This window comes from Strix uralensis, chromosome 19 (assembly GCF_047716275.1).
Source record: "Strix uralensis isolate ZFMK-TIS-50842 chromosome 19, bStrUra1, whole genome shotgun sequence".
Taxonomy (NCBI): domain Eukaryota; kingdom Metazoa; phylum Chordata; class Aves; order Strigiformes; family Strigidae; genus Strix; species Strix uralensis.
This window is the reverse complement of record NC_133990.1, coordinates 6,148,824-6,158,094: the sequence shown is the minus strand read 5'-3', so window position 1 is coordinate 6,158,094 and position 9,271 is coordinate 6,148,824.

Here is a 9,271-nt window from a genome sequence, read left to right as displayed (position 1 = left end):
AGAGTGTAGTCATTTCTAAAAATGCCTGGATGTTTCCAGCAAGATACACTCAAATTTCTGATCACTGCCCTAGTTTTTCAAACAGGCTCCAAATTTGCATGAAATATGTATTTAGTCTGAGAATGAGTACCCGGTATCGTATCTAGTATTAAAACCAACAGCTCTCAAGATATTGTTTGTTTAAAGATCAGTGTAGGCAGACAGCCTGTGAAGTGATGCAAGTGAAGTAAATATTTCTTTTGCAGGCACTGAAGGCCTGTGAGAATTCTGTCATAAATTAAAATGGTAGAAAAATGTTGCATTCTTTAATGCTAAGACGTACAAATGTTTTCGTTAACTAAGAGGATGATTTAAAGGCAATGTCAGGTAGATACTGTCATACCTCTGTTGATAGTATTAGCTGTTCTGGTAGGCAGTGGGGCATAGGAATTTAAAGGTATGATTGCTCATTATTCCTTTTATGCCACTAAAAACATTTACTGCTTGCAGCACAGTAAGGGTGGATCCTTTTGGACTGGCTCGGAGGATGTCTGTGCACATATGCTGTCCATCAAACACTGCACAAGTCATATTCCTTCCAGTTAAAATATCTCTGCTCTTATTAATGGAGTCTTTAGCAAAGGAATTAAGTCATTCCTTCCTCTTTTTCTTTGGAGTCAAGACCTGATGCTATGCAGCGATAAACACTCCAGCAGGTTTTACAAGCTCTGCAGCAATGCTTGCTGTGGTTTGGAAGGCAGGATCAAACCTCTGGAATGTGGGACAGACAGGCAAAACATTGGTACTTATGCTAGGAGAATGAAAACAGAAGTGGAGCCTGTGAGAGCTAACCAGGCGGTCCCGAAGGCCCACGTCACCGCCAGCTCCCCACGCTCTCCGAGGTGCAGGGTTTGAGATGCAGGCAACTGTCCGGCCAAGTCCCGTGTCCGCAAAGCAATTCTGTTCCCATCGGATCACGCCAAACCTGTCATCACAGGTGGGAGAGGAATCCAGGTACCCACTGGGGAGCCAAAGTCTGCTTTTGGTGTGGCTGTTCTGGGGTGTAAAGACCAAACCCCTGTGTGCTCCTCCTGCACTAGCTGGTTTTTCACAGCTCAGAGGCAGCAAAGCGAGACAGGCTGTCCTGACTCACCCGGCCACTGTCACCTGCTGGCTCTGGAAGTCAGGAGTTGGCACGCTATGAGTAAAGGCTGCTAAACCACCCTTTCTGTTACAGCCAGCCAGGAGGCTCAGGCCCTGTGTCTGCCACCTTGCAGATCTGAAAACTGGGAGCGCACATCCTCTGGAGAAGTCCTGTCCTACCCATCTTTCTTTTCCATGTGAAGCAGCACCACTTTATTAAAACCAGCCTAAATTTTAAGCATGGACAGTGGCTGAATACGCTTTGCTCCAGCGTAGCCAGGTGATGTAGGTCACAGCCCAGGGTGGTGGCTGTAGCAGCAGCACAGCATCTCCCCTGTCACGCTGTGCTCTGTTCCAACCCCACCCTGGTGCCCGTGCCCAGAGCCGCGCCATCACACCCTCCTGCTGCAGGTGACGATGGTCTGGGCCACTGCCCCACGTATGGTATAGGAAATACAGGCAATGACCACATGGGCTGTGACTGCAAGTAGCCGTGTGACCTTTCAGTCTGGGAGTGCCTTTGGAAAAGATGGGCCCTGTGGCTGAGCCAGGCGCTGGCCGGCTCATCAATTTTCCAAGCAGCGCTCAGCTACGCGGCAGCGCTTGTTCCCCCAGCGCACCCTTGCCCCTCCCGGCACATCTCACACGAGCATTCAGAGCTGTCCATGCTCCTCACCGGCACAGCCGGGCTCCCCAGGGACCCCCCGGAGCTTCACAGGTGGATGTGACCTACATGAACAACGTCAGGAAGCAGACATGCAGAGCAACCTGTGCTGCTCTTCCGCCAGAAGGCCGGTTGCGTTTGGAAAACGTGAACTGCAGTCACAAATTTCCCCACTATGCATTTGCCTGACAGCAGGCACATTGTATTTTACAGCATGAATGTATTCATTACGCTACCATTAGTCATGAAGAACAGCCTGGTTAATAATGGAGATCTATAACACTCGTACAGAGGATCAGCCGTAACGAACGCGCCGTTACCACGAAGCGCTGGGGAGTTTCAGTGCCCTCCTCTTGGCCGAGGCGAAGGGAGCTGATGTCACATCAGCAAAAGCAAAGAGGTGTCGCTGGCAGAAGGCAGGTTTGCGTACCCGCTGCGCATGCTCCAGACATCTCTGCCCCTATATGTAGCCGAATTCTCAGGAGGAGGAGCGGCCAGGGGCAGGGCAGAAATACACCGGCACCCTGGTTGCACCAAGCTCCCTTACTATTGACTCCAATGATGTTAAAGTGGAGTTAAATTCTGGTCCCTCTTGGCCTGGGGGAGGGGATGAAGGGAATGTCAGTGAAAATCAGGCATGTGCTGGGTTTGGAAATGGCTTTCTAATCCTTATTGTTAGGGAGAAAAAAAGAAAGTTATGTTAACCAGACTTCAGTGATGCCTGGCTCCTGGTGAAAACAGTCATCGGCTTTACGGCATCGGGCCATGAGATGGGAGACCCGGGTTTCCAGCTGCACCATCAATTCACAGCCCAATGCTGGAATCAGAGCCCTTTACCACCAAGAATTTGGCTTCCAACCCCCTGATGCTGTTCCCCCTCTGTGAGCTGCTTTCTCCTGGGCTCAGGCCACAGACTGCTGACGTACAGCCCTGCAGCAAGGCTCGCATCACCCTTCTCGCCTTCCTGTCCTCAGCACAAAAACTTCACTGTAAGGTTTTTTAACGCACTAGCATCTGAAGTTAATTTTTTTTGTTGTTGATTTGCACATCCCGCAGCACCTCGGGGCGCCTGCTTGTGTGTAAATGAATACCCCAGTGCCCGAACGCACGGCTGGGCTGGGCCCTGCGCCGGGAGAGGGGGAGCCCAGCCCCAGGCTCAGCAAGTGTCTGGGAGATTCGGCTTAGCCAGACCTTGCCAGGACAGGTCACAGCACAGAGCTCTTGCTGGAGATGGCAGGGCAAAGCCAGCGTAGTGACACAGCGCCGAACAGGGGCGTCTGGGGAGAAGGTCAGCAGGAGACGCTCCTCGGTCTGTTGGCGATGAGCAAGGTACCTCTGCTCGCTCGCTGGGGCTTTGACCGCTGCCCTCTGCCATTTCCGATCAGGCTGGACTTCGCAGGTCCATGTGTGTCCTGACCGCTTCGCCGTTACCCCGGCCCTCCTCTCTGCCGGGGAGCAGGGCAGTGAGGCAGTGACAGCGTTTGCTCAGCGATCCTCCAGACCAGCCGGGCTAGGAGCTGGAGCTGGCAGAGCCCGAGGCAGAGCAGGGTTTGCCAGACCTCCGGAGCAGACACTCCTTTCCTGGTGTGTCTCTGTGTGCCGGGGCTCTGCTGGGACACCTGTGAGGAATTCCAGTGGCGCCTGGCCACCAGCGATGGCTTCATGGAGATCCTTGCTGAGCGCTGTGCCCGTCCCCGGCCCCATGCTGGTGGCTGCGTTCTCGGGTTGTATGAGCTCCCCTGGGAAAGGGGGAAACTGCCGCAGGCTGTTACAACCTCAAGCACCTACAGCTTCCTCCTCCTCCTCCTGGACGTACCTTCCTCGGCCACTGGCCCTTAGATGAGTTCCTGGAGACCTGGTTACTGTCAGACCTGAATCAGCTCCCCACCCTTCCTCACGAACATCCCTCCCCTTGCACCAGGCCGGGGTTCTGCTGCTGCTCCCCGGTCTGCCCCATGCCCCGGAGCCACGCCGGGTGCTAGAGGGGTGAGATGAGCAGAGGGGCCCTGCCTCCCAGCACCAAACCAGTGATTTCCCAGTCCCCCAGCAACAAATGAGGTTCCTGGTTGAGCAAACATGGAGTTTAATGTATGTAGCTGTGCGAGCTGGTTTTGTTTATTCTGGAGGTACCCAAGGTGCGAGGCTGGTTCCCACACAAATCCTCTGAGCTCCCCCAGCCTGGCCGTGACACCTGGGAGAGCCCCGGGCAGTTTCCGCAGCACAAGCCCGGCCAGTCGCTGGTGTATCGGGGCTCGGCTCTCCCTTCCCACCCCCAGTTTCAGCGCCTGCTGCAGAGATCACATCGTCTTAGTTCAGAGGGGATAATGGATGAAAATAGCCCGGAGACACCTGCTCAGTGAAGCAGCCAGGGACCATACATATGCATTAAAACCAAAGCAAAACTGCTGCAAATAAAATGCAGAAGTTCCTGCAGCTCAGGGTTATCTGCTGTCCTTTCATGTTCAAAGCCGATGGAGCATGTTCATCGCTATTCATCAGCACGGTGCAGGATCCCTGGAAAAGCAGCATTTACCTGCCTTGGCGCTGTTCCTCCTCAGACATGCTCCAAAAAAAGGCAGGACCTATGCATCTTTAATAGGGGTACTAAATAACTTAGTTTTCTCTCTATAATTATAGTTGGAAAGGGTGAATAAGGAGGCATCTTCATCAGGAGGAAGCTTTCTCCTTCTGCCTTAAGCCATAACATCGGATGTCACCATGAGATGGGGGGTTGCTGGTGATTCTGTAATCATCCCAGTCACGATGCGATCAGATTATCAGCCCTATTTGCCAGCAGATCAGCATTACGAATTTCCCTGGGATTTAAAGCATGTCTTAAAAACCACCTCAGCCTTCAATCACTCTTGCTTGTGCCCAGAAAGCGCTTGCCATTACCCAAGTCTGCAAAGCCCTGCACCACCATCGCCGCCCCAACCTGCCCGGTGCTCAGGCAGCGGTGCAGGCAGCAAGATGGGCAGTGGTGCAGGCAGCGAGACAGGCAGCAGCTAGACCACACTGGTTGTCCCAGACCCACCTTGTCTCCCCGAGCTCACCCTCACCTGCCCGTGGGGTGCGAGCCCCAGCAGCGGGACGGGGTTGTTGGAAGCACATTTCCACTCCGCTGCACAGATTCTCCCAGCCTGTGCCAAGGGAGCGGGAGAGGCTTAAATAAAGAAAACATTGTCCTATGACAAAGCCCAGCGAGCATGTACAAAGATTTATCTTTTTTTTATTATTATTGTGATTTGGCAGCATGAGAATGGATTTCTGCTGGGCCTGAAGCAGCTCAACTCAGATCTATTCATGATTTTTTTCTTGCGTTCATCCTGATATCCAAGTGCCTCCCTGGTGTAGAGACCAGGCCCAGTCAGAGGAGATGTTTCTAATGCTGTGCTGTCACCACGTCTCCCTAATCAAACCAAAACTACCCGTGTTCTTATATTCATCCCAGCTGTCTGGTGTCCAAGGCACTGGGACAGTTCATGCCATAACAAGAAGGAATTTTCCATAATAGTGGGCAAGTATTTTCCCCCCCTCTCTTTGCATTTGACATTTCGATTTTCCCCACCCTAAATTTGCTCCAAAGTCTAAGTCGGGTATGCAGAAAACAGCAGCTTGAAAAGGCAGAAGCTGGAGACAGCAAGGAGCTCCCAAAAAAGGCATTTTTAGAGAGAAAGTGCTGACGCAAGCCAGCGCTGCCAGTGTGCTGCAGCACCAATAAATATTTGATTTAGCCTGACTAGGAAGGCATCGTGTTCAGAACAATTTGAAGAAGAGGAAAGATTGCAAATACGATATTATTGAGAGGAAGATTACCCCAGTGAGCATTCCTGGCGCTCACTCCAGCGTGCGAATTGCTTTGGATTGGAATAAACTGGCGTTACCTGTCGGAAAGGTATCGCTGCCTGCTGCCTGCTGCCTGCTGCCTGCTGCCTGCTGCCTGCCTGCTCCAGGAGCCGGGCGGGCTGTGCTGCCGGCCCGCGGGATGCCTGCACCCGGGGGCTTGGAAAGATGCTGCGAAATAAAAATCCGAGCAGAGTTCTAAGTCGTTGGCTGACGTGTGCTGTTAATATTCCCTGCCTTAGCGTCACGGGGGGCAGCTGGGACTCGGGGACTCTTGGTGCTGTTGTCGCAGGTTGCCGGGGGCCCCAGGACAGCGCTTTCATTACCTAATGCTTTCTAATTCTGGCAGGTTTGGGTTTTTTTGGCTTGACTCCGTTTCACTGTCGCATTTTAGACTATTTCCCTTTCATGTATTCATCAGGTTTCACTGTCTATCCATCCCCTTCTAACAAATGCCCGTTTCTGATCTGATTCTCAATCTGGCTCCTGTCTCTTTGACTTTCTGGCTCCCCTAGTTTTTTCTTTAGGCTTTTCCTTGCTTTCATTATGCAGTTGCTTTGGATTTCTGGTTCCACTGAATTCAGCACTAAGCCCTGCTCGGGTTCCCTCTCTCACTCCCACCACTGCTGTTTTGGCTTGGGTGGGATGCTGCCGGGCTTGATCATCCAGCCAAAACCACCTAGAGAGAAACAACAAATACTTTTATTTTCAACGAGCCAGGAGCTTTCTAGATTCAATAAACTCCATTCTTCCCACACTGCGTGAAGCACAACTTGCCTCTGTTAAATAATTCAGACAGAAAAAATCCCCATATCCTCATGCAAATGCTCTGGTGGATTCCAGTTTCCATCTCTGAGGGGTTTGCAGCGGGGTTTGCAGCAGGATGGTGCTGTGAGCAGGGCCAGGGAGCTCTTGGGACTTTGCTTTATGGATTGTGACCTTTTTACAGGAGAAAGGAACTTAATTTTAAGGATGTCTTTCCAAAAGGAGCATTTTACACGTTGGCTTTGTAAAGACGGATTTCACAGCTCTCTGGCCAGGAGGGTGCTGAGAGATGAGCTTTAACCGTGGGTGCAGAGCCAGTGTGAGAGTCAAACCTCTGAGCTTGGAGGTGTTTGTAGCCAGAGTTTTGGCTCAGCCTGATGCCGTTCCCCAACTGGCCAAGACAGCGAGCCCCTCCCGCAGCACCAGCAACTTTCCTCAGCCAGGCTGGCCCCCGCCAGCCAACACGGTGCAAGTGGGTTTCTCCAGGGCCAGATCCTGCACGGAGCCACCACACCTCACCCCACCAGCCTGCCTGGCCCGAGCGCTGCCGAGCCCATGTCCCCCAGGTCACAGGAGGGTCAGCTCCATCCCACCAGGCAGGGCTGCTGCCCGCCTTCATCCCCACCTCACTGCGAGGAAAGACCGAGTGCCCAGGTTGGCCCCAGGGCAGCAGCTCCCCAGGATGGATCCAGACAGCTCCTAGACGGGGGCTGCTTCCCCAGGAGGCCGGGCAGGGGGGGCAGGGGGTGCCCCCCACCAGTGCCAGGCTCTCGGAGGACATCCCACACCCATCAGGGCTGGCTGCGGTGGGGAGGAAAACTTCAGCTGGGTTCAGTCCTCTCCTCTCTGGAGAAGCAGCTCCTGAGCCTGCCGGCACCCTGGGCCACCCACGGTAGAGCTGTTCCCAGGGGATCTGCGGGCAGCTGATCCCCCTCCACCTGCTCGGCATGGCCAGGCCGTGACGGATTTTGTCTGAGATCACATCTGGCCCTGGCGGCAGCGCACAGCCCTCTGCCCACGCCTGCCCGCTGCCTCTCTGCCCTCCTCCGTGCCCACCACGCTGACGGCCGCCAGTCTGGCGTCCCCCAGGGAGGTCACCTGCCACCACCTCACCTGACACCCTGCCTCACGGGCAGGAGGGATCGTGACATCCAACAGCACTTCCTGGCCCTTTCTCCATCATTTTGCTCCATTTTTTCTGAACCCGCGTCACCTCCAGCTGCCTCCAGGGCAGGGCTTGCAGCACGTCCCTGGGCCAGGGGTGCTGGTGGGGCAGGGAAGTGTGGGGAGAGCTGCCTGGCACAGCAGACCCTTCCCTGGGGGAAGGGGAGAGGCTGCTGGGTGCTGCCGAGACCTGTGGGGATGGATGAGAACCCACAGCACCCACAGCCGAGCTCAGCACCCCAGGGACCCCCTCCCTGGCTCAGCAAGAGCCTTGGCAGCTCCCCAGGGAGAGCAGAGCCACGGGGCCACTGCAACACCCCTTGCCCTGCAGCAAGGTGACACTTAGTGGCACCCCTGCCTGGCAGAGGTTCCTCCTTCCCGCTCCGTCCTCCCCAGCCCCTTGGCCCCGGTTAAGGACAGCAGCTGCCCGAGATGTGCCCCGGCTCCTCAGCGCACGGGACAGCCCAGCCATCTCCTGTCTCCGCTCAGGGCTGTTATCTCAGGGGTCTGGTGGGAGCTGGCAAAGCAGTCCCGGGCCAGAGTTAATCTCAGGGTTGTTGGCAGAGGCGAGCAGGTCCCAGGCTCACGTGGCCGGACTGGGTTGGGGCATTTGAGTCTCCCACAGCTTTTTGAAGACCAACGTGCTGCCACCGGCTCGCAGTCAAGCGGAGGGTGAGTTGCTGCAGCATCGTCCGGTCCCGCTGCAGTCCCCCTGCGTGGGGCCGTGGGACGGGTCCAGCTGGACCAGGGAGCTGCTCCGGCTGAAAACCCCCTGTAAAAACCACAGTGGGTCCCCCCCGCTGGCGGTGCTGCGGGCGGAGAGCAGGGAGCTGACCCGGTGGCCTTGGCCACCCTGCATCCCCCCGGCGCACAGGGGGCACTGCAGGTCCCCGCAGCCGGGGGAAGGTGGCACCACCCCACCCCGGCCAGGCTCTGCCGGACCCCAAACGAGCACCCGCACGAGGCAGGAGGCGGCCGAAGCCTGTGGGCTCTGCCAGCGCTGGGTTGGCAACCCTCATCTTGTGGCTCTGTGTGGAGGGAACCACAGTAGCTCCCAAAAGCTCAGTGTGGGGGGCGCAGGCGTGACCCCTGTCCCACTGCCCCAGCTAAGAGCACCCAGAGGGGGCAGGATTGGGGCACCTCACAGAGCTGCTGTGACACCCTGGGGTGATGGGGGCAGCAGGGCAGCACCAGTGGGGCATGGCTGGGAGTCGCAGGAAAGCCCTGGGGCGGTGCTGGGGGTCTGGGGGGGGGGATGCCGGAGGTGGGGGACGTGGCTGGGACTCTTGGGAAAGCCCTGGGGCCATGGGCTGGGGTGCCCTGGGGTGATGCTTGGGGTGATGCTGGGGGCGGGGCGGGGGGCACGGCTGGGACTCCTGGGAGCGCCCCGGGGGGGTGCGGGGTACCCTGGGGTGACGCTGGGGACGCCGGGGCAGCCGGGGCTCGGCCGCTCGGCGGCAGCAGCCGCTCCCCGCTCCCTCCTCCTCTTCCTCCTCCCCCACCTCCTCCTCCTCCTCCTCCCGGCTCCCTTCCCTCTCCCTTCTCCCAGCGCCAGCCCGGCCGGGGGAGGAGCCGGCCGCGCACAAAACCTCCCGCCCGGCCCCTCCGGCCCCCGCACCGGCACCGGCACCGGCGGCGCCCAGCGCTCAGCGCCCGCCCGGGGCCATGCGCGCCGCGGCGGGGCCGGGGCCGGCGGGGCCCGAGGGGCCGGGG